The sequence below is a fragment of the Vidua macroura genome, chromosome 12 (assembly GCF_024509145.1).
Source record: "Vidua macroura isolate BioBank_ID:100142 chromosome 12, ASM2450914v1, whole genome shotgun sequence".
Lineage (NCBI taxonomy): Eukaryota > Metazoa > Chordata > Aves > Passeriformes > Viduidae > Vidua > Vidua macroura.
Window position 1 is genome coordinate 1,817,980 of NC_071582.1, and position 27,879 is coordinate 1,845,858.

General features: G+C 50.3%; 1 protein-coding gene and 1 long non-coding RNA gene across 2 annotated transcripts in view; one reads left to right on the top strand and one right to left on the bottom strand.

The window, feature by feature from the left end:
- Positions 1-27,879, top strand: part of HMG20A (high mobility group 20A) — a 176,177-nt gene that overhangs the window by 119,211 nt on the left and 29,087 nt on the right. The window lies entirely within an intron of this gene.
- On the bottom strand, positions 10,559-14,010 carry LOC128813176 (uncharacterized). The gene is made up of 3 exons (XR_008438943.1): positions 13,908-14,010; positions 13,568-13,637; positions 10,559-11,536 (listed from the first exon to the last, which is right to left on the bottom strand). It is a non-coding gene; the product is annotated as an uncharacterized LOC128813176 (long non-coding RNA).

A 27,879-nucleotide genomic window follows, 5' to 3' on the forward strand; every position in this document is an offset into this window, starting at 1 on the left:
CATTGAGGGAGGGGATGATAATATACAAGGGATAAATCATGCAGCATCTGCAGCAGAGAAAAGGTGGGGACCATTTTAATTTTGGTACCACTTTGGCCTTCCAAACCTGTTCTGTGGGATTCAGGTCTGTGTCGTGTCCAAGCATTTCATCCTCTGTGGTCCTGGCTGGAGTTCTGTGAAAATATGCCTGTGGTAGATATCCTGGGGCTCCTGTCAGCACTAAGGGCTGATGCTGTCTAAAAAATGAGGAAGGAATGAAGTGTCCTCTCTAATATGACACAAAACCCTCATCATCCAAGCCATTTTCTAGTGTATTAATATTAATTTTGCACTAATGCAGGATGAATACATTTTAGTGTTTGACCAGAGCACATTTGTCATTTTTATGTCATACTCACAGAATGCATCAGTGTGATATATTATGTATTTTACCATAATAGTAGACAATATACCTCAGTATTTCATTTGGACAAGTAGCAAGTATGAGGCAAGGAGACAGTCACTGCTGGACCAGGGCTGAGTGCAGGAAAACAGAAATAAATTAAAACATATTAATCTGGAATAAAAAGTCGTTTATCCAGGAAATTAAAAGCAGAAGCCTTCACCTCTTGTTGAGTTGCCCTATTAGGCTGCCTTAGCGAGGCTTGGCCTGTGTGACTTCAGGCAGTGTGAGTTTGGAGACAGGTGGCAAAAGGCAGAACCAGAGAGTGACAGTGCCTGGGGAAGTGCAGAGCTGGAGAATCTGGGATGGAGCCGGGTGGGCTCAGCACCTGCTGCCAGGTGTGCCACAGGAGGCACCACCCTGCCTGTTGCCAGAGCACAGCTGGGCAGGGGGAGGTGCCTCTAGGTGCCTCTGGGTGCTGGCAGGGAGGGAGGATCCCCAGGGTGCCCGCAGACAGGAGGCTGAGGGGCAGCAAAGGAGGGAGAAGGGGCCCCAAAAGCACCAAGGAAGTCACAGTTACTGAATGGACTCTTCCCCACTGCTTTATTTGTTCCCGTGTTTTGCCCTGGGGCACTGATGTTTAGTAATTTAGACCAAAGGGATCTAAAGCGTTGCCACAAAGGGTAGTTCAAAAATCAATGGATGTTAGAAAGGGTCAAATGATGCCATAAAGAGATTAACAGCAGCATGGAGAGATAATATTCCCCTGACTGCAGAGCTGGCCCTGAGAGCTTTATGACAGGGAAAGAGCAGAGGCAGCCCCAGCACCTCTTTCCCTGCTTGATTTCTCCCCCTCCTCACAGCTCGGGGCTCTTTGGGGAGAAGGAGGGTGGGACTGCTGGGGGCAGGGAGCAGGAATGGCTCTGGAGATGGGAATGAGAGCAGACAGGCAGGTGGGCCATGCTGCTGCCTGATGAATCTTCTTCTAATCCATACAAACTGCAGCTCCGTGGACAGTCCCTGCTAAATCACCCCGGAGGAATTACTTACTCAGCAATCAGTCACAGGTTTACAGCATGAAGGTCAGATTTTATGAGGGTCCCCTGGAAATGCATGGGGGAAGCACAGCATGGCTGTGTGTCTCTTCCCCTGGCACGGGACCTAAAGCCAGGGCAGGCAGTGTGCTGGGCAGGGGACAGAGCCAGCCAGGGCAGCCTTCCCCTGTCTCTTCCTCCCCCAGCTCATCTGGACGGCCTCCTCACCAAGTTAGGGAATAAAATCAAGAGCCCAAGGGACCTGAGGGCTGAGGCAGAGGTGACATTTGGAGATGAACTGAATGGCCTTGTCAGGAGAAGGAAAGCTGTTCTCTGGGGATTTGTTTTTTGCTTTGTTTTCAGCTGTTCTTTGGTTCCACGGAATGTTCTCAGTGCTGACAGTGCTCTCATGCAGGAGCACACTGGAATAAGCAGCTCTGTTTTCTCCTGTCACTCTCCTGGGGCACTGCCTCTCTCTATGGGGACAGGCAGAAGGAACCACTGCCAATTTTTGCTTAGAAAACACTGTTGATGCACAAAGATCTGTTCAGGACATGTGGAGGGGCCACTGCAGGCTTGCAGTTGACTGAGCTCATGGAAGGGCCCTGAAGGAAGTGAAGAGGCTGAAACCCACGTGTTCAGCAAGGATTGCCTGGGAAATCTCAGCCTGGCCCTCCTGGGAAGGTGTTCCCCTTGGAGAGAAGCCAGAGGCAGCTTCCCCATGGCCCAGCTGATGCTTGGGAAGCCTGGGCAGGAGCCAGTGATCTGCATACAGGGATCTTCCTTCAAAGCACGAGCAGTCCTTGTACACACAGCTCCCTAAGCCTTCCCATGGTGACAGTTTATGGCAGGATAAAGCCAAGGCAGATAAAATAACTTGTTTTCCTGGTATTGCACTGTAGATCTTAGTACTGCAGGAAATTAAAAATCACACCCAGAGGTACCTGCTGTTTCCTGGATAGAGGCTCCTTTCCCTGGGTGCTGCAGGCTGCAGGCCTGGCTGGCACCCAGAGGGTGGGGACTCTTCATGAGGACAGGCACCTTTGGGGTCTGCTGGGGACTCCCCGAGGTGGGAAGAACACATGAAGAATGGGATTGCATTTGGTGCTGCACTTAAACAAATCAATGTGTGAATCGATGTGACTGGAGGAGATGTGTTGAAGAGCCAGCTGACTGATGTACCATATTAGCAAATGTGAAGGGAAAGGAAAGAGATGGCTAAACCTTGGGAAAAGATGACCTTGATCCAGTGCCCTTTAAAGCCACAAAGGCATCTGTTTACTGGAAGAGACAGCTGCCATATTATGTGGGAGCATTGAGTCACCACGTGCAGAGAGGTGACATTCTGAGCTCTTCCTGCTGCCAGGATTGGGTGGCTTTAGGCCAGCTCAAAGCCCACTTTCCCCAGGAGGAACCTGCTGTGATTCTCTTGCCCTTGCCCAGAGGGACATTCTTCTCTCCCACTTCCTTGCTGAATGCAGCAGACCCTGGTGGCCATCAGGATGCGTGGTCCATCCCTGGGCAGTGTTGGCCCTGCTGGAGGCACAGCAGGGCATCCATTCCTATACCCTGGGGCAGAGCAGGCAGGAGCCCTGGCATGGAGCAGTGGTTTGACCTCTGGTCCATCTCCAAGGAAAGCAGCATTTCACTGATAGGCTTTACAGTGACACGTGCTCTGTCATCTCTTCCCTCTCTCGCTCAGTTCCTTGATGCCTGGGTGTTGTTTGAGCTTGCTCTCTCTCTCTGCATTTCCTCTCCTTCTATAGCTTTGTTTCTGATTCTCTTCTGCTTCCCATTTTTTTCTCTTTCCCAGGTCCTGCTGACCCTGATCCTGCTCACCTGCCAGCCAGCCCCATTGGGACTAACTCTTGGGCTGCCCTCTGTTAAGATTTGTTTTCTTGCCTCTCACCCAAGTGACAGCAGATGAGAGAGTAGGGTGCTGCCACAAGATTCCTGTGCTTGCTTCCATCAGTGCTTCCTGCAGAGTCTGGGCGATTATTATCTCTGTAAATGACTGAAAGAAGTAGAGTGATAAAAGGATTAAGTGAGACGTAATTTATTTTATTTATTTATATCTTGCTGCTCCTCCTCCCATCTCCCTTGACAAGCTGTGGAGCATATTGTGCTGCAGCTGTTCCAGGGACAAGGGGTGACATGGAGACCAGGGCATGGTGCAGGACATGGAGACCAGGGAGGGGTCTGGGAGCAGGCAGAGAGCACAGATGGGTGTTTGGGCAGGGGGTGCAAGGGGCTGCAGCAGGAGGGCAACGGACCCCACTGTGAAGGGGCTGGGGATGCAGTGAGGCAGCTTGTCCACTTTTTTTGTCTCCTAGTCCTTCTTTTCAAGACAGGGGTAAAGAGCCCATGAGAATGCGGTCACAGAGCTGGACTTGGAGCTGCTCAGAGTGAGAGTTTCAGTGAGTTATGAACCAGGAGGGCTGACAGAGTGTCTCTGGACAGGATTGTTGCACAGAAATCCCAAAAACTGCTGCTTGCCTGGGGCCCCTGCGTGCACAACGCAGGGCACAGCTCCGTTCCCGTGAGCAGAGCCTGCCAAGCTGTTCCTGCAGCAGATCCCTGCAGATGCTACTGGAAGCAGCCTATTCCCAGCTGAAGTTTATTTCAGGTCTCCATGTGTCTGCTAAATAGCTGCCAGCCTACAGGCTCACAGGGACAAGCGAGTCCTGTCTGGCAGCTCGCAGAGCCCTGCCTGTGTCTGTGGCCTCGCTACTGGCCCTTACAAGGGTTCCCATGGTCGGAAGCCCAGGTGACTTCCAGCCGTGCCAGTGGCATTAGAGTTGGATGGGGCTTAAACCAAGACAGAGACTCAGAGTTATATAAAACAATTTAGCTCAAATGTTCGGGTTTTGGTATTGCACCCCCTCCCAGCTCCTTGGCACAGAGGGAGCAGTATATGATTGCAAACTCTCCTAGGATTGAGCCCCAAGGAATGAAGCTGGAGATTATATTCCTGGCAAAGAGCCCTCTCTAAAACTCATTTGTACCAAAGCTGTATCTATTCTAGTAAATGTAAGGAGCCAGGATCCAGTCTGGTCCTGGTGGGGGTGTGATGTGGTGTGGTTTGTGCTGATACAACTAAACTCTGGCCTCTCCCATGCAGTTCATTGGTGACAGTCCCTGGCTCATGCCATCCCCTGAACTGTGTCCAGGATCCTCTGAGACAGTGTTGGCCGGAGCGGGCCAGGGAAGCATGTCCTGGCTTGGATAGCCATGGCAGTGTCTGAAGCCTGGGCTCTGGCCCCAGCTGAGCTGCCAATATAGATCTCTCCTGACACAGTTTCACAGAGTAGAAGGACCTGCTGGTTGGAGGCAGGTATGTGGGCTGTCTGGAGTGCTGCTCACTGGCAGCACAGGGTTACCACATGTGGAGCAGGAGCCAGGGTGGGGTTGGAAGGGAGCAGGGGGATTTGGATGGGGAGGGAAAAGCCATTTGTGGCACACTGGGAAGCCTCAGCAAGCAGGAGTGGAGGCAAGAGGACCCTCCCAGTGTTTTCCGTGTAGTCTCAGTGCTGGCATGATCACACTGCCTGTACCAGCAGGAAGGACTTGGCAGCCACCATCTCACTGAGTGCTGCATGGAGACAAATCAGCTGCTGGGTTTGTGTGACTAAAGAGACCCAGGAGCACAATCAGTCAGGAAGTGAAACAAAAGGCTGGCAGCATTCAGGCCAATACCTTCAGGAGTCCTCGGGATATGGGAGCTCTGCAGGCAGGTGAAGCAGCAGCTAGAACTATGTGTAATGACTGCATGCTGCCCTGAACCCCTGGGATCGTGAACTGGCCCTAAAGGGGCCACAGCTGCACCATGACATTCCCTTAAGAAGTCCAGTCCCTGAGGTGGCATCACAGATATTTGCCTGGCAGGCATGTGGTGGCAGCAGCACCCCTCGATTAGCTCTTGCCATTTGTTCTGCCTCGTGCTGCAGCTGCAAAGCAGCTGATGTTCACTGGGCTGTTGGTGCTTCTGGACCTCGGCCTCCCTCTCTATGCCCAGGGTTCAAGGCCCTCTCTGGGTTTATGGTCAGCAGCAGAGGCTGTAGGTGGGACATGCCCCACCAGCTGTCACCCTGAGAGGCAGCCCAGGGGCTCAAGGCCAGGGTCAGTCTGCTGCCTCTGCTGCCTAAGGCCCCACCCACAGGTCTAAGCAGAAGGAACAATTTTGTCTCTTCAAACAAGGCCTGTGGGAGATGAAGCCACATCAGAAGGGTCTCCCATGGATTCTGCTCCACCCTTGGAGAATACAAGGCAGGCGAGATGGGCAGCCATCACTGGAAGGTCACTTGAGGAATGGACATCTCACAGCCTGACACAGTTCTGCCTAAAGTCAGTGACTCCCCTGGACTGACTCTTGCTATGGTGGCTTCTCCCCACAAATCCCCTCTGGAATTTGCTTTTCCCAACCTTCTCTGCTCTGCCATCTCTACTTTCCCTTCCACCATTGCCCACAATGAGCAGCGTGAGCAATCCAGCATGGCCCAGTTTAATATTCCACAGATCCTCACACACTGATAAATGAGAACAAGAGAGGGAAGGGGGGGATGAGAGCCTGGTGCATGGGGGGGATATAAAGCCCTGAGCCAGTATTCAGAGCAGCAGAGATAACAATAAGCGAGAATAATAGTCTAACAAGTCGGAAATGTCACACGCGATCGGGTGCCATTAACACAACATGGATCTGAAATATCACATAATTAGTTTTGTGCCTGTTGTTCTGATTTGGAGAGAAAAAATATTAAAGGGAAGAGATTTGGGGGGGCAGAGAGGAAAGTGCTAGCAAAGTGAACTCATAAAAGGGCAAAGCCTACAGCATCTAATGTTTCTGGAATGGTATAATAAAGCTCTATCTCCTTACCCATGTTTGAGGCAGAGATTTTTATCTGGCAGTACGGGATAAAAAGAAATGAGAACTTGAAAAGGGTAGATAAAATTGCGATTGATCTCTCTAGGGCTGCCTTGCCTCCTTTCAGGGAAGCTTGTGGGCCTCGTGAATTGCTCCACTACTGAGACACACGATCCCCACCCCTTCCCGTGCCACCTCACTAAAAGATGAAAAAAACCAATGTTTTCAAGACTTCTTTCCCCATCTTTTTATAACCCAGTGCACAAAGCCTGTGTTTGAAGGCTGTGCAGTGACTCAGGAGCTGTTTGTCCCCTGAGAGCATTGGGGGACCCCCACTGCTCCAAGGCATGTGAGTGCCTGTGCCTGCAGACAGGCTCGGAATTTCAGGGGCTGGTGTCTGCTACCAGGCTCTCTGTGCTGCAGAGCCTGCTTTGTGCTGGGGGCATTTTGTCTTTCTGAGGGATACAGGCACTATCAAAGGAGACAGAAACACTCAGGTCTCAGTGGGCACTGCTTGGGGATGGTTGTATAAGGATTGGAACATGACTCTTCTCTGAAATGGTAGGAAAAGAGAAAATTGCAAATATCACAGGAGACAAACACTGTCAGTCCTTTCCTGCCCTGCAGCCTCTTGGGGTGTGAGGAAAGCGGTGTACATGCCAAGCTCTTGTGAGTCAACTCTGGTTGTGTCAACTCTACATCTGACTATTAGGTGTCTATATTAGGTGACTAATTAGACTATGATTAGACTATGAGGTGACTAATTAGACTATGATTAGACTATGAGGTGACTAGTTAGACTATTAGGTGACTGAACACTCCTCTTTTTCTGGAAGGAGCTGCCTCTTTCTGCAGGGCCCACACCTCAAACACACTTCTTCGAGACAGGAGCCCTTGAAAGAGGGGGTGGGGAGTGCACACTTACCCACCCCTCTATCCTGGAACAACTTCAAGGTCAAGTTGGAGTGGGCTTGGAGCAACCTGGGCTAGTGGAAGATGTCCCTGCCCATGGCAGGGGGGTGGAACTGGATGATCTTTAAGGTCCCTTCCTGTCGGAACCCAAAGTGTCCCTCAGACACTCTTGGATGTTCTGGGCCCAGGTCAGAAGCATTTGAGACCCTGGCATGCAGCCAGAAGCCCCTGTGGCTTTGAATCTGACCCATGGAACAATTTACCAACCTTGCAGGAAGAACAAGAAATCACAAAAGTTTAGATATTATAGCAGAAGTAGCCACAAAGTGAAAGGAAGAATCTTTGAGTGCTGTACAGGGGGGGTTTAGGCCTTGTACAGAAGGGTCTGAGTTTTGTACATGGGGGTCAGAGGTTCTGAGATGGAGGGATTTGGGCGTCCTCCTTCTTTCTCCTTCCTATCCTCCCTGTTCACGGTGATGTTGGCACTCCCAGATTGGTTCAGAGTAGAAAGTCACTGTTCAATATAGGTGATAGGCATTGGGGAAAAGCCATAAACATTTCACACGTACTGTGTGATATAAAAGATGGCACCAGCCCCCGGGGCAGTCAGAGGGTGGCAGAGACAGTGTCAGTGTGTGTGTGCGCCTCTGTCTGACCTGCTGAATGGACCACAGCAGTTCAGGAAGAAAATCTTTTAGATAACATGCAATAAACTACCTTGAGACAGGACGGCTGAAGACTGCTGAGTCTTTCTTTGAAGGCTCAGGTTGGAGGAGAGACTTTTCCACCTCTCAGGGTCACCCCAATCTGGGGGTGAGCCCCATCACCTTCCAACCCAAACCATTCCATGATTCTATTAACTTAGCATTTTCATCATCAATAAGATCATGATAGGGATGGGGATGGATTTCTTATCCATGCTTCATTTGAAGCATTCCCCTTTCTACATGCCTTTCCCCAAAAGCCCTTTAACTCTGGTGCTCACTGGGACATGAACAACCAGCTCGTTACCTCTTTGGTGAGACAGCTGGAGCTGCTTGTACAGCATGAGGCACAGCTTTTGTTGTCTCCTCGTTCCCTTCTCCATGCCCCGGCTGTGGCAGGTTGGTGGGTGCCTCCTGCTCCTGTAGGCAGGCACTAACCACCCATCAGTGCTTCTCCAGGCTGAAGGACCTTGTGGTGCACAGCAGCCAGAGCTGGTTTTGCCAGCTCATTCCAGGGGCTGTATTTTGGAGGGGAGATGGGGAAGACATGTGCTGCTCCTGTTTGCTCTTGCCCTGTCACCGCAGAGCAGCTTCACACCCACCCCGGCATTCCTGTCGCCTTTCCCTGGTCTGTGCGAAGGGAGAGCAGAGATGTGCTAACCCCAGATTTGAATTACAATGCCTAGAGCTCTCAGTCACTTGTCTACCTTCCAATTGCTAATCACTTTTAAACATATTCTGGGAAAGAGGTGCTTTCAAACAAAAGCAGCCCTCCTGTGCCCGAGGCATGGGTAGCTGTGTCCAGCTCCTGTCTCTGGAGGATGCCTGGAGGATTGGGATTCAATTAATTCAGCCCCAGCGGATCCATCGCTTTGCCTGCCAAGGGCCAGGCACTGACAGCAGTGTGACAGCAATGCTGATCTATTGCTGCTGCTCTGGCCAGTCGTGACAGGGAGCTGCTGTCACCTCCAGAGCCGCGGCTTTGCCGTGGAATGAGCCATTCGCAGAGGGCTGAAGTGCAGCCGCTCTGGGCTGGAGTGTGGCAGCTCTGAAACGGAGCTCCCCTCATTCACGTGGCAAGTGAGAAGTATTCCTGCATTTTGTTAACACTGAGCAGAAGTCGTAAATATTAGGACTAGCAAAGAAGTGAGTTTTCCTTTTGACAGGAAAGTCTGTGGCATCAGTTTTTCTCTTGACTCCAAAATGGATGTTAAAAATTCTGATGAAGCATATGTTCTTCCAAAATTAAACATTTCATTTCTATTTCAGCCTTTGCAGCTTGCCACTATTTTTAAAATTCAAACTAAATGATTTTGTTTGGAAAAATCATTTTGAACAAGGTGTTTTAGACCTCTCAAAATTCTTTGTTTCATTTTTTTTTTTTAATGGAAAAGCTATTGAACAGACTGTGTGATATTAGTATTTTCTGAGATGTGTTGATTTAAATACAATTGATTATTTTGGTGATAAGCAATTGTTGATGAAAAATTTCTGATCTGCTCTAGAAAGATGGACAAGGCCTGTATTATATATTGGTCTCTATCTATAGAATGAGACATTAGCTATTCCAAGAAGCAAAGGGAAGGTTTTGTGACCATTACTATCAAAAAATCCCTAAACACACTCCTCTGCATCATATGTCAATGTAAAATATTAAAATTCTTCCAGCAGCTTACAGGAAATTTTATCAGAATTATGCAAGAGAGAAATAGGCTGCAAGATGAGCTTAACAGTACTAACTCTCCCATCCATTTCAGTTTGCTTGAGTTCTCAGCAGATCAGCTCAGCCTGGACTTGTGAAGGTTCAAACAGAGCCCTAACTCTGTCTTGGTTTGAAAGACAGGTGTCTGCCAATGGAGCAGGAACCTCGCTTGGAATGGAGAATATGACCCCCCCTTCCCTCTGAATTATTGTAACTTTGCAGTGAAGGGGCTTTCGGGCAGAGATGCCTTTGAGAAGGGGACAGCTGTGGCCCCACAGCCCGGGAGGAGCCGCGCCCGAGGCCCCGGCGGCGCTGCAGTTCCCGGCACGGCCGCAGGGGGCGCCGCTGGCTCCCGGCCGGGCAGGGCGGGCGCGGCTCCCCGCCGGCAGGGGGCGCTGTGCCGCGGGCTCGGCCGCGGCTCCCTCACGCCGCGATGGCGGCGGCCGCGCGGCCGGGACGGGGCGGCGGGAGCGGCGGGCAGCGAGCGGGAGGCAGCAGGAACCGGGCGGTTGTGCCAGGAGCCGCGGGGCGTCCCCCAGGCAGGGGCCGTGCGGCCGCAGCGTAGCAAAAACGCGGAGCAGCGACAGAGGAGCGGCGCGGCCCGGCTCCGGAACACGGCCGGGAGAGCTCCCCTGGAGGGGGAAAGGGCCCGAGGTTCCGGGGTTTCCCCTGAGGCACCCGAGCAGATGGCGAAGGGTCCTTCTTCACTGAGGGTGTTGGTAGGACTCCAGTGCAACAGCCGCTTCCACAAGCACGGCTTCGCTGCCGGTGGGAGAAGGCGGCAGGAGACGGAGCCTCGCAGCGCTGCCGAGCTGTCCCCACAGTGAGCACAGCGGCTTCTCCTCGGACGGAGGAGAGCACGAGAGCGAGGAGCTGCACCCAATCCACCTCCCCCGGGCAAATCTCGCAGCTTCTCTGCCCCTCCAAGAGAAACTCCTCAGATAAGAGAGTAGCCAGGTACACTCCTCTCCTTTCCTCCTTCGTAGGTGCATCTTTTGTTGCTCTTACCTACTGCTTGTTATTGTTTCTTAGCAACAAATGGGACAAAATTCCATGAGAGTAAAAACAAAAGGAAAAATCCTAACCTGTAACAAACACCAAGGCAAATGTCTGCCTACAGCACAGCCCCCAGGAAACTGGGCTGCAAGGTTGCAATCCAGTCAGGATTTCAAGAGGTTTGGAAAGGAGCAAGCAGCTGAGATGTGTTAGGGCCCACGTTTCAGGCTGTAGCAAGGCCAGGGTGGGGGTAGCCCACCAGTGATGTCCCTGGCTCATCCCTGGTAATTGCAAACAGGTGGCAGCAACAGGGGTGGCTGGCCAGGTGAGCATTGCTGCACCTGGGACTTGTAACGAGGTAACAGACCATGCTGAGCAGAGCAGCTGAGGTGGTCTGAAGCACTATCTTCAGAAGAAGATAGGAGTCCTTCAGTCTGAAGGACAACTGGGGAGAGGTGTGTAAGCAAGGAGGAATTGGAGGAATGGTTCTGATGTGTTGCTTCAGCTTTAGAGGAGAGAAACTTCTGCAAAAGCCTTAGGACAAGTATGGATGTTTGATCATTTGAAGAGGAATGGCTCGGGAACTGAAGGTACGCTTTGCTTGGTGGTGGTTGTGGCTGGAAAAAGGGCTCTCCTAGCCCTTGTTCCTCCCCTCTCTCTTGTGTTGGATTGTGATGATGGATGGAGCGACACCAGCCCTGTAGGTAGGGCTGGGTGTGGGCTGGGGGCTGCAAGTGCTGCCTGGTGCCTGGGGACAGAGGTTCCCTGGCCTTGGGAAACAGGGAAACAGAGGCTCTGCCTGTGCTGTGTCTTCAGAGGACAAAGAGAGCTTCACTGCCCAGGGCAGTGGGCTCTGGGGCTGGCTGCTTCCTTGGCTCAGAGCAAACATGCCTGTTTTTCCATGTTTGTGGAAGTGACATTCCCAGCTTTTCCCTGGGAAATGGCCTGCAAATTCAAAGAATAAAGAAAAAAAACTTGTAAAGTTGTTCCATCTGTCTTGCAGTCCTTTAAGGGTCACTCTTTCCCCCTGCAGCCATGAGGATTAGAAGCATCCTGTCCCCTTCAGCTGATGCAGAAAGTGAGGTTAAGTGCACTGCCGAAGACTCCAGGACCTGAGGATATGCAATTCCCTGAACTCATAAAATCATGACTTGGCAAAACTGTGCTAGCTGCAGAGCTGCTCGTGCTCTTAACCTGTATGTTCCCTAAGCCAATTAGGCTGAGTTTCTGGAGAGGGCAATAATGGCTGGGCACACTCCTTTGAACCAATAATGAAGGTGGCTGGAGCTGACGAGTGGCCTGCTAATGAGGGAGTGCTGCCTGCTGGCCGTGCATAGCTAATGACCCTGGCTCCGGTAGTCCACGGCCAGGCAGAACAAAAAAAAATCTATTTGCACCCAGTCCTTCACTACTATCCAGCTGCACTCGAGTGATCAGCTCGTTTGGTGGGGAGAGGAGATAACAGCATGGCTGTTTTCAGGAGAGGTAGCGTGGTTTTTCCTGTGCTACCCTGGGTCAGCCTCAACTCCTCTTTAGGCATTGCTGTTCTTTCCCCTCCCTGCCTTTGCAGTGGTGTTGCTTCAGGGATGGTGTTGGGAGTGAAACGAGTTGTGATATGTGCTGCAGGTTATGGTGGAGAGGAGGAATGCCAAAAATACAGACATTTTAGGGCTCCAGTTTGGAGATGCCTGCCTGGTTAGTGTCTGTCACCTCCCCAGCCTCTTCTCAGGGGATAACACCCTTCTGCATTTGGGGAGGGAGCTCGGGAAGTGGGCAAGCCCCCCAAAAAAAAGCTTTGTAGTACTTGTGAAACACAGATTTCTCCAAGATTGGTCCTTGTCTGATGAAACCAGCACCAAGGGCTACAGGCAGGCCTGGGCTGGGTCTGCTCCCATCTCTGCACTGGAAGAAGTGCCCACCTCTGGAGCTGGGATGGTCTGGCGTGGGGCAGGGGCAGGCACTGGTACCTGTGTGCAAAGCCCAGGTGTGCAGGAGGCTGTGTCAGCCTCCTTGGAAGGGCTGGGCTTGCTGTGTGTGGATCTCCTGATGTGTGGTGGCAGGGAGGGTGGGTAGGTGGGCAGGGTACAAAATCTGCTGAAAAAAATTCTTCCTTTCACCAGATTAAGCTCTTCTTGCAGAGCCCCTGTGCATCTTCCCTCCTACTTGAAATTATAAATATGTTTTTTCAGCGAGTTAGTGAAAAATTCAAGCTTTCTACTGTAAAGACCCCATCTTCAAACCAGGCCCTGTGAGATGTACATGTGGCAGTTGATTTAGCTTCATTGGGCTGCTGTGGTTGGTAAAAATGTATTGAGATGCTTCCAAGATGCTAAAGAAACATAAATGATTGCTGTTAGGCTAATTTATTACTATTTAGCAGAGAACAAATACATTTTTAAAGGGGTAATGGCAAATTAAAATTCCTGTTAGGCAAATTTGCTTTTCTAGTACTTAGTAAAAAGTTGGGCTTAGATCCTACAGTCTCTTAAATGCACACACAACTTTATGCAAGTGTGTAGGCCCAAAGAAACCTTAAATCTCTGTAGGATCAAGAGCATGGATATTAAATAGAAAGCCCCCACCAAATTAGTCTTTTGCTCTTGGCACTGCTAGTCTGCTCCTTACTTACTGCCTTTGCTTGGAAAATGATAGTCGATGAGGTCAGTTTTACTTCTGTTTCTAGTCAGTGTCCAGTCGTTGCCCTCAACGCTGGTTTTAGCAGGAGTGTGATATTGATCCCACCTCTGATCTGCAGCATTGGGCATCAGCAGCCAGAAGGACGCAGGCAGTGCCTGTGTGTGTGCTGGGTCAGGTGGGCTGTGCTCTCCCTTGGAAGTGCTCTGGGGATCTGCAGGATGTGATGCTGTGCCCTCAGTTACCCAAAGCAGGATTCACTAATGGAAGGTTATTCTGAAAACTCCCTTCTTGGGCTGCTAGATGAGCACAGTAACCTGTTTCAGCTGCTTCCTGACTCACCTGTCACAGCTGTGCAGCAGCTACAGCTCCTCTTCTGCTCTGTGTCATTTCCACATCCATGCTGAATGAACTAAAAGGGCGAGAATTTTGGTGAGGCCATGGCACAGGTTGCCCAGGGAAGATGTGGCTGCCCCATCCCTGGAAGTGTTTAAGGCCAGGTTAGAGGGGGCTTGGAGCAACCTGAGGAAGGCATCCCTGCCTGTAGTAGGACATGTGGAATGATAGGATCTTGAAGGTCTCTTCCAACCCAAACCAGTCTGGGATTCTATGATTCTAATTAGTAGAAATTGGTCTTGCTTTCCTTCAAGTTCTAGTTTGTACTGCAAATCAAAGCAATTACCTTTCTGCACTCCTGAACTGGGGATTGGCATTTGTTTGTTTTGTTAGCTACAGTTCCTCATGTGTTCTGGTGCAGATAATGGAATGACACGGTTTGCAGTTCAGTTGTGAGCAGGCTGCTTCTTGGGACGGGGTGTCACAGAGGTGGCCCTGCAAGGGATTGGCTGAGGTGTGTTGTGGCAGAGAGACACCCCAGAAGCCAGCACAGGTCTGTGCAGGAGTGAGCAGTGCAAAGCTGGAATACTGCTGGGATTGGTAATCCTGAACCAGGGAGCACGTACGGAAGTGTTTGAGCAGGGATGTGTGCCTGGGGTGGTTTGTTGTGAAGGCAGCTCGAGAAGGTTGCCTTGGTTCCACTGAAAGCTGGTAGCTGCAGCACAGACAGCTGCACATGAGGGCTGGAATGAGCTTCTGGGGGGGCTGTGATTGAACAGGAGGATGTGGGGGGAATTTCAGTGGGCTTTGCATGGCCAGAAGTGGTATGGTCTGCACCTGCACTCTGGGATTTGTAGCCTGTGGCTGGCAAGAGCTGACATCTGCTGAGACCTTTTAGGTGATATCTGGCCTAAAAACCGAATGTGTAGAGCAGTCCTTATTTCTGTTGATTGGAATATGAAATTGTGGGGGCAGTGTGAATAAATAGTCGCCTGAACCAACCATTTACCTGTGCTTTTGTCGTTGTCACCAGAAGATTGCTTTTCTCCACGTGAGCCTCATCCCTCGCAGATCTCGGTGCTTGCTGGAGTCCTTGCTCTCCTGTCCCCTTGTGCCTGTCACGCCAGGTGAGTCTGAGGGAAGGTCTGCCCTGCCCACACGGCCGTGGGGGCTGCTCCCCTCAGATGGGCGCTTACAAGCTCTTCATTAGCAGTTGACTTGATGAGGGAGGCCTGGGGGGAGCCGGAGGCAATTCTCGCCCCAGGCACCCACGGTTTTGTGCCTGCTCTGACCATATCACAGATTTGAGATGGGTAGTGCATGTTCTGGTTGGAAATGACATGTGCTATAATTCCTGTAGCAAAAATATACTTGTGAACGTGTTCCTCAGAAAAAGTGGTGAGTTCAGATGACGACGGCTTTCAAAAATCCTTCCTCGCTATTTGTACAATGACTTCTGTTTATGTGAAAGTACAGCTTCTGTGAGGACCTTAAATTCAAGAGGGGCTTGGTAAAAGGTTTTTTCAGCCAAGAGATGAATTTCTGATAGTCAAAACACTTTGTTTCAGATCTATGAAGAAGTTCTAAATTACCTTTTTTTGTCCAGGTTTCCCTGGAACTACTCCTTTCTCTTGGATATGACATAGTTTGGGGAAATACTTGGATGTTTTGATACACAAACATTTTTCGATTGGGAACAGCCTGAGGTGTTTTTGGGAAGGGAAGCATACTCATTCAGCAGTCAAGGATTAATATAGCTCTGCCTTCATCCCTCTTCTGTGCCAACCAGTCACTGCCTTCCAGTTCCACAGCAGTGGTCATCCAGGCAAGGCAAAAAAAAAAAAAAAAAAAGTGAAGTTTTTTTGTCTCTGCTGCAGAGTGCAACTACTGAAATCCAAGGGAATTGGCCTCAGCTTCCCCAGTGTGATTCTTACCTGGCTGCAGAGATGCTGGGTGGCCCCTCATGGCCCTGGCCATGTAAGAACTGTACCTTAAATTTCAATGCACTCTAATTGAATGTGATGCAAGTCAAACCAAGAGATATTTTGATGCACAAGTAGCACCTTTCTATGAAAAGGAATCCCTTTTTCTATTTTAGTGTGCAACAGTGTCATTGCAAGTGTCTTTGTGATGCTTTTGTTGTGATAGATCCACTGGGCAAATATACTTCAAAACAGGCTTTTATCTTCTGTGCTACAGGCAGCTGTTAGCCTTGGTGTGCAGGACAGCAGAGAGAACTCTTGTGGGGAGAGCAGGAGGCTGTTGGTGTCTGTGTCCTTGCCAGGCTGATGGGGTGGGTTGTTTTCCGGGATGTGGGAGTGGGGTAGGTGTGAGTCATGCCTTGCCCTTGTCATTCCCTTGTTTCCTGCGCCACGCTCGCTCATCTTTCTGAGCACAGGATGTGGTTGGCTTTATTTGGAATGTTACAAGCATCCCCGTCTGAGTTAATTGACCAAGACAAATTTTGTTAAAAAACCTTGACATTAATAATGCGAAATAAGAGCTGGGAGGTAAAACACACACTCTCTAGACAGGCATTAGCAGTAACCCCACCCTTCCAGACTCCTCCTGAGGTACTGTGGCAAAGAGCTTAGGTCAGTTGGTTTTAAAATTAACTTCTAGTCCTCAAGGCAGCCTTTAAATAGAGTATCTGAGCTGTGACTATTGCTAGTCTTTTTAGGCTGTGTAAGGGAGAGTGGAAGAGTGTAAACCTGGAGAAATCTTTAACTGCTGGTGACTGGTTGGTCTAATGACTGATCGTGGGCAGTCCCTTCATCTCAAACCCTCGGGCCCTGCAAGCTGAGCTGAGATGCGGTGCACTATTTGGCACCAGGCATGGGAATGCTCCTCTCTTCCAAGGGAGAGTCTCCACATGCTGTAAATCTGCCCTTTGCAGCTCAGATCCATCAAGGCCTTGCTGTGATAATGCAATCCAAGAGGATGTTGTTCCTGTTTCTCTCACCCTGGGCAGGGGTGTGCTGATGTGTGTGGAGGGACGCACTGATACTGCTTTGAGTACCAAACATGCCCTGAGAAGCTGCATCAGTCCATCTCAGAGGTGCAGAGCTGTTCCCTTCTCTTGGAACAGAGGGCTAAGCCCAAGAGATACACAGGTTTCTTGCCTGAGATAATTTTAAGGTGGAAAAATTAATCAGGTATAAAGGGAAAAAAACAAAGTACCAGATACTCTGAATGCCTGGGAAACAAGGTGAGGCTCCTGAAAAAACAACTCTTTCCTGGACAGTCAAAGCTGCAGTGTGTCCTGTGTCAAAGCATGGCAGCATTCTTCTGCCTCTTCACATTCCCTTCCCATGGGGAGGAGTCTCCAGCAGGACTGTGGCTGCTGTGCTGCAAATCATACATTTCTCCAAGGAAGCAAAGCTATCCCTGTTCCTTCTTCCAGACCCCGATAGGAATTTGTGCTGAAAAGATACTCCTGAGGGTATCAGGACAGCAGCAACAGGAACATCTCCGTTTGCCTCTGAAAGCAGGCAGAAGCTCAGCGCTCGGGATAGCTCCAGCGCGGAGTCCCGGCGCTGTCCTGGCTCCTCTCGGGACGCGGTGCTCCCTCGCCGTCCCGCGGTGCCGGGGCCTTGCAGGCGATCATCAGCCGCACATCTGATCGGTACCGCCCAGCCTTGACACGGAACCAGTCACTCGTGGCCAGCTCATTACTGCTGCCGAGCCGCTCGCCTGCAGCAGCCCCTTAATAGCCCTGCTCGGCTGCTGCCGAGGCACAGCAAAAGTGTTGGGCTGTCTTATTTACGTGCAGCATTTCACCGGTCCCTCCTTCCCTTGCTCGAAGCTTGCCATCTGCTCCGGAGCCTCGCAGGAGACAGAGGTTGCAGAGTGGGGACAAGAGCAGTCGTGCCTGTGCTTTGTCTCTATGGTGACTGAGTGCTCTCCCTTGTGGAGGCAGGGGGGGCTGGTCCCAGGCCTGCCCATTTTAGGCCTTATCTGCTAAAAAGCCTTTCTTCGTCCAGAAGATTTTGGTGGTGTGCTTGGCTATTATTCTGGCTTTGAAGCTGATTTTACTTACAGCTGTTTTAATCTGCTGTGTGTTTCTTGTCTTGTCACTGTGTTTGCACTCTCCAAGGGGTGGCAAAGGCTTAGGATACTCTTCCTAGACAGGAGCTTTGAAATGGCAATTTATTATTTATAAATGAGGGGATGGATGAGGTCTGGGAGTCGAGTTCCTGTGAGTCTATTAGCTGGGCAGGTTGTGCCCTGTGTCACTGCTAAGACGCTTTCCTCTGTATCAGCAGCAAAGTCTTAGACTTGACTCCTGACCTTGGTCATGAGCCATTAATGGTCTCTGAAGGAAGAAATGTACTGACACGTGCACTTTGGGGATATTTGGTACATCTGCTAGCATGCCATTGATTTCCATGAGCAAACTCATGAGGACAGGTTTCTTTTTAAATAGCTTTTACTTAAACTGGAGCCCAATTCTTAAACAGGAGATCCTCTGATTTTCATAAGAAACAATTTCACTCTGGGGAGCGAGGATGTGGAGGGTGGCAAGAAATGACATGTGCATGCAGCGGCAGGGCTGGAGAAGCAGCTGGACCTGTTGGTTGTGGGGCAATATCAGGGACCTCTTCTCCTCTTCCTCCTCATGCAGTCTCTTACAAGGCAGTGTCATAGGCCGAGGCAGCTGTGGCAGATAACCCAGACAGAGCAGTAAGGGTGTGTTGGCTGCCTTGCTGGCTGTTGTGGTAGCTGTGATGCTCATTTGTGCTGTGGGAAGCCCAATCTCCAGCACTGCAGTGGCACAAAACCAAGGTTCAGCCCTGCCCTCAAACTCCCTATGTGAGCACTGAGGGTCAGACCAATGCATGTACCATGGCTGCCAAATAAAACTGAGGTTTTCATGACTCTTAACTAGTTCACTAAACTACTTCAAGTGGTTATTCTGTTTCTTTCCTGATTAGGGAAAAAATCTTTAAATGCACGACACTATTCTTAGATGTTTGGGGAGGAACCAACAGTGCTGTAGAGTGAGTTGTGTTAAAGGTATCTTTAACTGGAATGAAGACAGGAAGCTTTGCTCCAGGAAGCTTATGGGCAAGGAATGTTTTCTAATCTTGTGTTTAGAACCACTATCTTAGGGCCTCTGTTTATTTTTGGTGATGAGAAAGAAATGAGTGGTTTAATTGCCTTATTTCAGTGTGTTGTGGTTTAACCCCAGCCAGCAAGCAACCAGTGTAAGCAGTGTTTTGAGTACCAAGATGCCCTGGCCAATGGTTTAATGCCAGGGAGGGAGAGGCCCTTTGCCCAGATCGTGAGCTTGGTGGGGATTGGAAATTGGAGAAGACTGGCAGGTAAAAGTTTTCCTTCTTGTCAGGGTCTGTGGTCAAGCAGCTGGCAGACTCTGGGAGCTGGATCTTCATAAAGGATCAGGAGCAGATTTCTCCCTTGTGGTGGGGGACAGCCCCAGTGCATGCCTGCACTGCACTCTGTGCACACCATGCACCTGAGGCACCTGACTTGGGGAAGTGAGGTTTTCGTGCCCGTGCCTTTCCACGTGGGGGTAGATACACTGCTCCTGGGAATGCTGGGTCTCTTGGAGTGTCAGCCAGTCCTGCCAGCCTCTGGGGATTACTGCTTGTCTGGTACAAAGCCCAGCCTTGTGCAGGTGCAGAGGCCACGCTCGCCCGGCTCTCTCCGCAGAGCCTTGGAGCTGAGAGTGCTCCCGCCAGGGGGGAGGCTGCAGTGGGAAGCTGGAAGCTGTACTGTGTTAGCTTACAGGATTACGGAGAGGATTATAGAGGGGACACTCTGAATGCTGAAATCACAGGAGCACTTCAGTCAGCATTTGTGCTTCCTGCCAGGGCAGTCACTGAGGAATGAGGCGGTCACAGGAGATGGGGCTGAGCACGGTGCCCTGAACCTGCCTTGGTCCTCTTCTCTTACCTGTCTGCCCTGCCCTGAAGGACTCTCTCTCACATCAGCTGCTAATGAAGGAGAGTTTTGTGTTTCAGAGTAAGATTTGTAGGCCTCTGTTTCCCCTCTGGATTTCAAGAGCTGGATATATGGTTTCACAGGCAAGGACTTTGTGCTGGCTTCTTTTGTGTACAAATGTAGCTCCAGAGACTTGGAAGACAAAGGCTTTGCAAACCAACTTCTGTGCAGCAAAGACTGTCTGCAGTGAACCAAAGCTATTTATTGTGTTTCTTTCCAAAAAGTTTGCCCCATCCAAGTTTGAATTAGATTAATTTTCTTTTATGTGGGAAAAGTTGGGGCTTCTCTGTGGGGTGAAGTAAAAATAGATTATTTTGACTTGTCGCATCTTGCATAATTTCCTGGAATTTGTTCCCCTTGGAAAGGTTGTTGGGAAAAAAAAACACCCCTCCTTGGCTGGCTGAATGGCATGAAGATGGAAGGGCTGGGCTGGGTGGAGAGAAGGCCTGGCTAACAAATCCCCTTGCTCTCCTGAAGACCAGCTGAAGGTTGGCATGTTCTGGGAATGCCAACAACCTCGTTAGTGGGCAGCAATGGGTGGAGGAGGTTGGAATATCTATATATATATTTTTTACTTTTTTATAAAGTATTTGATACTTTTTTATTAAACAACCAGGTTATTAGGCTTCTCATTTTCATGGTGCCAACAGCTGGATTGGTACATCCTTACCAGCAGGCTTGGCACTCTGGCTCAAGTGAGGCTGCAGCAGCACAGATAACACAGCACTGGGGTATAGTGCTCGTCCTCTCACTGAGGCTGGGGAGGTCCATGCAGTCCTGGGAGCCACGACATCAAGGTCTGTGCAGCTGCCTCGTCCATCTCCTCCTCAGCCAGACCTCAGCTCCCTCTGCTGCAGTAATCCAGATGCAATCAATCTGGCACTTTCAAATATTTATGAATCATTGATGGATTTTTTTGAAGTTTGAAGTTGTAGCTTTCATGGAATTTGGTTTGATTAGCTGGAAAGTCAATATTTTCGCTGCGCCGTGGCTGAGCAGCATTAATTCCAGCCCAGGCAGCAGCAATAACAGCACTGCAGTGCTAATGGCTCTCTGCCTGCCCTGGCTCGTGTTTAGGTAGTCTGGGATGAGCGTGGAGCATGTGGAGGAGCCTTAGAGAGGTGATAATAAAGCAATATAGCTCATGGTGAAAATTGGCTGAGGCAGGTAAAGAAAAGGTCTGTAGCAATGTTTGGGAGTCTGCAGGGTGAGGTGTTGAGGCTGCCTTTCTTCATAAGTCATCTGTTCCAACACATCCAAACAAGGTGGATTGCTTTGTACCACAGCTCCCATTAACTTGTTGTAAAAGGATAAGGCACCTTCAGCAGAGTGAATCAGAACCTCATGGGACCAGACCTTTATTCTTTTTAGCTGATGCAAACAGGAATTGGATAGGTGAGCCAAGTTTTCCTTGTCTTTACAGATGAGGGAGCGAAGCCATAGGGGAATTGTTTGAGCTCAGAAGAGGCACAGACACTATATCTTTCTGTCACTTCATGCCACGATAGTCATTGCTTGCACTGGAGAGCCCACCTCTCCCTTCCATGTCTCTAATACCTGTCCTGTTCCAAATAACCTGTCCCAGTCCTGCTCCAAAGGAACTCAACAACTCCCATGCTAATTTGATATGACTGAACAGGCTGACTAAGAATTTATAAGCTCTTCACTATTAGTGTGGGCTGCAGACAGAGCTTCCTGTGCTCTGAGGATGTCTATCTGAGGTATTTGAGTTGTCCATGACAGTGAACGTGTCTGCATCTGTCAGGGTCTGGGTATTTCAGTGTCATCCCAGGGGTTAAGTGCCTGCAGTGGAAAGTCAAGTTCTAGGATATTTCTTTTAAATGCATGCCACGGTGCATTTCTGTCACACCAGGTAGCACAAAGAAACCCAGTGTGTTTGCAGCAGATGTCTGATAACCTGTGCTCCCCAGGCAGCAGCAGCAGCTCAGCAGGGACTGAGGAGGTTCTGCTGCATATGGATGGGATCGGCCCTTGGGATCTTGTGGAACACTCTGCAGTGTTCCATGCTGTCTCCATCCTGGGAAGCAGCCTTGCCTCTGCTGCTGAGGCCACAGGGACGTGAGGGCCAAGGCCTTGGGTCAGATTTCTCCTGGATCTCTGGATCAGGACCTGTGAGGCAGCTGACCAGCACGGTGTGGAAATGGGATTACAGAGCACTCAGGGTGCAGAGCATATTTTGGATAGAGCTCTTTACACACTCTAGGGCTGTCAGATTGCTGTGGTCTTGCTGAGAGGTGGCAAAAGGCACGAATAGCTGTGGCTGTGCTGCTGTTCCCAGGCGGGAATGAGCTGACATGCTGGTGTTAATAGTGTGGATCACAGGTGCTCTGATGGAGCTTAATGACAGCAAGGGCTGTGAGGAAGCCAAGAGCTGCACTGATTGTGCCAGTGGCATGCTAACCCTGCCTTCCAGTGCTCAGGGCCATAGCCTGTACCTTCCGTTCAGTTCCCAGCTGATCTTGTGTAAATTCTAGGGCACCCTTGTGGTGTTGGCATCTGTGAGAATGACAGAAGTGATGATAATCCTGCTTTAAACTTCACAGGCTTTTTGGCAATGCTAATGATGCCCAGTCTGTTCTGAAGGAGGAAATGCAATGGCAGGCTGTGGAGCCTCACAAGCCTGTGCCGAGGTTGTCAGTGCTGTGAGCCTTCAGTCTGAAGGAGAGTGTACAGATGTGTACATGTGTAGCCCATCCTTCAGGAGAGAAACCACAATAAGTACTGGTGGGAGAGATGGCAGATCCTCACAGATTGATGCTGACCATAGAGGTGCTAATGCCTTGCTTTTACACCTTGATCTTGTTGATGTCTTTTGTGGTGGGTAATAAATACAAGCCACTTCATCCACTTTGTCTCTTCTTTGGACCTTTCTTTAAATTTGGTCAAGTTCCTGATGCATGGATTGTCTTGACCTCATCAGGAAAAGACCTGCCCTGGGATTACCCTGAGTCTCACTATAATTTCTGCTGCAATGCTTTATTTCAGTCTTCATTTTGGAGGGATAAGACTGCATTCAGTCATGCTCCACAGGGTGCTAAAAGCCCGTGGTCTGGGTGATGCTCCAGTGGAGAGGGTTTTGCCAGCTGACTGGGTACTTCTGAACCTGAAGTGACTTCCCTGACATGATTCTCCTGCCTTCATTTCAAGTGTTTGCTTCCCATTCTGGGTTCTTGGAGGGCTTGGAAAACTGTGTCCCTGGGAGATGTACGTGTGGGGAACGTGCACAAGGATTCCCTCCGTTACATGTGAGGGAAGTGTCTCTGTACCAAGGCAGCTGTGGGGGGCAATGCCATCGACTCCTCTGCCGTAGCTGTGGGATCGTGTTCCCATTAGTCACCTCCACAGGAGCCAGATCAATCCCCTGCTACTTTGCAGTCTTCCCTGCAATTGCTGCCAAAGGAAAGGAAATGTCATTTATTTGGAAACTCTGCTTTCTTATTCTGGCAGTGGATGAACTTTCCTGGAACATCAGAGTTCCCAAGGCTGCTAGGTCCACTTCCCCACCAGCTCACACTGAGATAAACCAAATGTGCAGCCAAAGTGAAAGCCCAAGGATCATGTGGAGAATGGCTGCAAGTGTATCTTCCCTTCAGGCTAAAAATGTAGCTCATTGCAGGGCCTTGGCCATGGTTTTCCATAAAAAGACCACAATGCTGGCTCATTATTCTTGTGGGGCAGTTGTGCTTTGCTTGCATCCAATGGCAACTGGAGATGGAAGGTCCTTGTCTTGCAGAGTCTGTGGGTTAAAATGGTGTGAATTGTCACAGGGAAAGAGGAAGGACACTTGACAGCAGAATTGGGTGCAGCTGGTTATGGGGAGGGCTTGGGGAGGCAGTTGGGCCAACTTTACGAAACGCGTGTGGCGTGCACGGCGCTCGGATGCAGCCTGTGCTCGGCTGTCAGGATTAGCATGATGTGCTGCTGGCACAGCAACGCCTTCCCTGCTGAAGCAAGAGGCACTCAGTGTGCCAGCTGCAACGAGGTGACAGTGATGCAGGAGATAAAGAGCAGCCTGGGAGTGGGAATTCTTGTTTTCTGATCCTGTTCTGGGCCTTTGAGCTTGATACTGGTTCTGTTTGCACGCTGCTAGGGAAGAGATCCCTGATGCCTGCCTAATGCAGCATGCCTTGAACCCTACATGGTACTGTCACAGGGTTAAGAGCAAGAGGTCTCAGTTCCTTACAGCATCAGTAACCCTTGATATGCAAGAGTGGTGAAGCAAGACCCTGAAAACTTGTTCTTTCTGTTTGGACATTTGTTCTTGGACAGCTGATTATTCCTGCTGGAGAGAAAAACCTGGCCCTTGTATCTGCCCTGGAAAAAAGATGGTTTCTTAAGATACCAACATTTTCTAATCCTGTCTTCTAAAAGAACCTGCCAGTTCTTCCCACCTCCATGCTACCTGTGAATTTAATGAGTTTCCTTTTTGCTCCTTCCTCCAGCTCTGTAGCAAAAGCTCTGAAGAAGGCAGGTGTGTGACAGGTTCCTACAAAATCCTGTTTGTCGGTGTGCTCTGCCTTTGTAGCAGAGGAGAGTGCTGATATCTGCTCTTTACACATGGCTCTCAGAGCAGTTTTGTGCCTGCCCTGTGACTGTTTCTCTTAAGACCACGATCCCCTGGCTGATGGGAGTGGCAGCCTGGGCACTGTCGGAAGCCTTACTGGAGAGGAGGTGTCTGACAGGGAGTGCTGTGCCCAATGCCTGTTAGGCTCTTGGGGGAGGGAGATAGATGGGAGTGATGTGATTTGCTCTTGACAAGTCCATATTGGCTGCAACTCATCTCCTTGTTATCTCATTGATTTTTGGAGGGCTTGGAATTGGGTCTTTGAGGAAGCAGGGCAGTGTGTGTGAAGGTACAAGAGCTTCCTCTCTGCGGTACTGTGTTGTGTTGTTGGCCACTGCTCTTGAAGTGTTTCTCCTGTGCCCCAGATGGCTTTGTGCTCCTCAGCACCCCCGTGGTGGTGGGGTGAGTGGTTGTCTGTGTCTCCCCCAGTGGTGTTTTGTCACACCCTAGTGGCTTGATGGCACAGTGGCCATGGACATGGCCCTGCCACAGGCTTCAAGGGGACTTGCTTTTCTTCCTTCCTGTGGAAGAGTGGTCTGGGATTCAGTCCCCTCTTGCTCACAACATGCTTGGTTGTCTGCTTGGGAGCACTAACAGTGTTCAGCCCCCAGATCATCCCACCTACAACATCCCTTGGGGTGCTGACCAGCTGTGCCAAGTGGAAGGTGAGCTTGTTTGCAGCAGCAGTTCCTTTCTCCTGTGTTAAGGATGCTGCTTTTCCCCCTCCCTCATGAAGAGGCTTGGTTATGGAAAGGCAGGATGAGGCATGATTTCCTTCATCCCTTTTGTCTGAGTTCCCATCAAAGCCATTACAGTGCCAGAAAGTGACTCCTGACAATGCCAGCAAAAATGGCAGCACCAATTCCTGTCTATTTGGAGGAAAGTCTAGCTAAGACAGGTTATTTATTTACTCTTCTGTGGCTGCTGTGGGATCTTATGCATGGTGCTGGGTGAGATTCCCATGGAGGGGATCTGCTGAAGGCTTGAGGGGCTGAACCTAAGGCTCATTGCTGGCTCAGGACTGTTGTAGGGAGGGGATGGGGGCACTTGTACATGATCAGCTGATGGGTGGGACCTGGTGGTCTCTGTGCTTTACCCATCCTGGCCTCTCCAGGTCACAAAGCAGCAGAGGGATGCACAAAGCTAGCTTTGTTACGTGGGTGTTGATAGCACGAGGAGCGCTGGCAGGCAGTGGGGCCCATCTCTGAGAGCTGGAAGTGACTAGATCCAGGGGCATGTGGGCAGCAGGGCAGAGGAGAAAGTCATTCCTCTGTTTTTTTAGAGTCTCAGAAATGTAGCTGAATCTGGGGCAAAACATCTGGGCTGTGCTTGCTTTGATTATGCTTTTTCCTACCCATATCTCTGATCAGAAGCAAATTTTGCACTTGACTAGAAGCTCAAGATGTGTCTTCACACAGGTATCACCCGTGGTTCAGATGCCCCCAGAGATGGCTGAGGTGACCTGGCAGACCTGCCCTGCAATGGTGCTCCAAAGAAATGTCAGCAGCCTCAGGGTCACGGAGGCTTCCTGCTGTGTCCTGTGGGGTCACTGTGGGCTTGGTCCCTGGGCTTGCTTGGCTGACACACCCTTGGCTTCCCTCTCCTCCCTAGCCACTGGAGAACAAGCAGACATTCTGCAGCTACCAGCCCCCAGGGAAGGAAAGCACTGGAATGCTTAAAAGCCAATTAATGTTTGCCACCACAGATCTAGCAGTGCATTGCTCTTTCCAGTTGCATTCCCTGCCTCTGCCCCCCTCACCACCTGCTGCATTTTGTGGGTTTTCTTTTATCAGTTGCTTTTCATTTTCACTTGAGCTGTCAGTGAGAGCTGAAGTTCAGATTAAGTTGCAGCTGAGATGTGCTTTGCTGGGGATTATGGAGCTTGCTGTGTGTGATGCTGCCAGGTAGGGCAGGAAAAACAAAGCTTTTTAGCAGGCTCTGAGCAGACAGAGGCCTCTGCTTCCCAGGGCTGAAAGTGGAGCTTCCAGGCTCCAGTTTGCACTGGTGAAACCAGTACCACTTCCTTTATGGAACTGGTTGATTCAGTCTCAATAGGACAGCTGGTCTGTGCTGACCTCCTTGGGGAGCTGGAGCCTCTGGGCTAGCCCAGAGAGCTGCCAGCACTGGTGGAGGCTCAGGCAGCACCTGGAGAAGAGCAGAGTCTGCTCCCACTGATGCATTTTGGTCTGATGCAGGTTCTAGGTGTAGTAGAGAGAAAAACTGAGGCTTTGACATATATCTCACCTTTATTTTTTTTGTTTAGGTGAGTTCAATTTCTGTAATTGCTTCCTCCAGGAAGCTCCCTGTCTGTGTCTGTGAGAAGATGAGGCATAAAATGTAACTGCCATGATCTGGGAGGGCCAGAATGGGCCAGAGCCATCCATGGAGAGAGAGATGGCTTGGACACCAGGAAATGGACTTGTAGGGCTGGTCTGAATTTATGGACTGTACTGAGTTAAAATAACCAACACTGAGTGGCTGGGGTTTTTTTTCAAAATGTTAAAAATATCCCAGATTCTTCATAAATCCAAGGGATGCAACCACAGTTGCCTAGCACAAGTGTGGATGACTGTCTTCCCTCAGAGCCCTGGCGGGGGCTGCAGTACTTGTGCTGAGTTGATATTTTAAGGACCCTTACAGAGTAAATTGCCTGAATCTTTAGCTGGGCAGCTGGGCTGACCCCGGGTGTGATGCAGAGCAGTGGTTCAGGGTGCTCTGCTCCTGCTGGTGGCAGGGTGAACTGACCTCATTCATTGCTCTCATAGGGCAGAAAGTCCACTCCATGGACTTGCATGTGGCTGGTGCCACGTGGTTTTGGCAGACTGCCCTGCTTCCCAAAGAGTCCCACAGACCTGTGAGAGCTTTGCCATGCCAGGGTGGCAGGCCCAGCTCTCAGGTTGCCCATCCCACTTTGCCCATCTCTGGGGCTCACGGGGCTGCGGTGTTGTCATGCCACAGCCCTGGGGTTTATGTTGCTGCTGTATGACAGGAGCACAATGATGCTGTGCCTCAGCTCTGCCCCTCATTTATGTTGTGTCATTGCAGCCTGCTGCCAGTGCCACTGGCATCCCCTCCCTCTGAGCCCCGGATGATGGAAGCTTGATTTCCATCCTGCCACCTCCAGGCCTTTCTCGCCTTGCTGCTCTCATTTCCGAGTCTCTCCAGGAGAAATTCACCAAGGAAGCCTGCTATTGCTGGAAGGACTGCCATTTTCAGAGCTGTAATCTCCCACCTGCCCTGTTCTGAGCTCCCAGTGTCACAGGCGTAGCCTTGCTTGCTGGGATGCTCTTGGCAGGAATGCTGCACAGCTTAGCAGTGGCCAAGGTGATCTCTAAAAACATCTGTGTGTTATTGAGATAGCACTTATCTGTTGAGAGAGTGAAGGAGTGAGCAGGCCTGACCTCCAGAGCACAAATGAGACTAAAACCTCGTACGCGAATCTCTCAGATGATATCTCAGATCTCCTTCCACCTACAGAAACATGCAAAATATCAGTAAATATGATAGCCAGCTGCTAAAAGATGCTTGATGGAAAGATGATTGTGCTAATGGGGAGCAGTGTGAGGTAGTGTGGTGCTTGCAGCCACAAAGGATGCTATAAATTGGGTCCTGTGTGATGATGAGCCACTGTCACAACATATGGCAGCCAGTGTGGGCTGTAAAGTCTGAGCCCCTCAGCGGGTGCCTGCTGCCACCCAAAATGGCTCACAGCCATCTGCTGGGATTGCTCCCACCTCCTGCTGGAGGCATGGCCTGAGCCTGTGTTTCC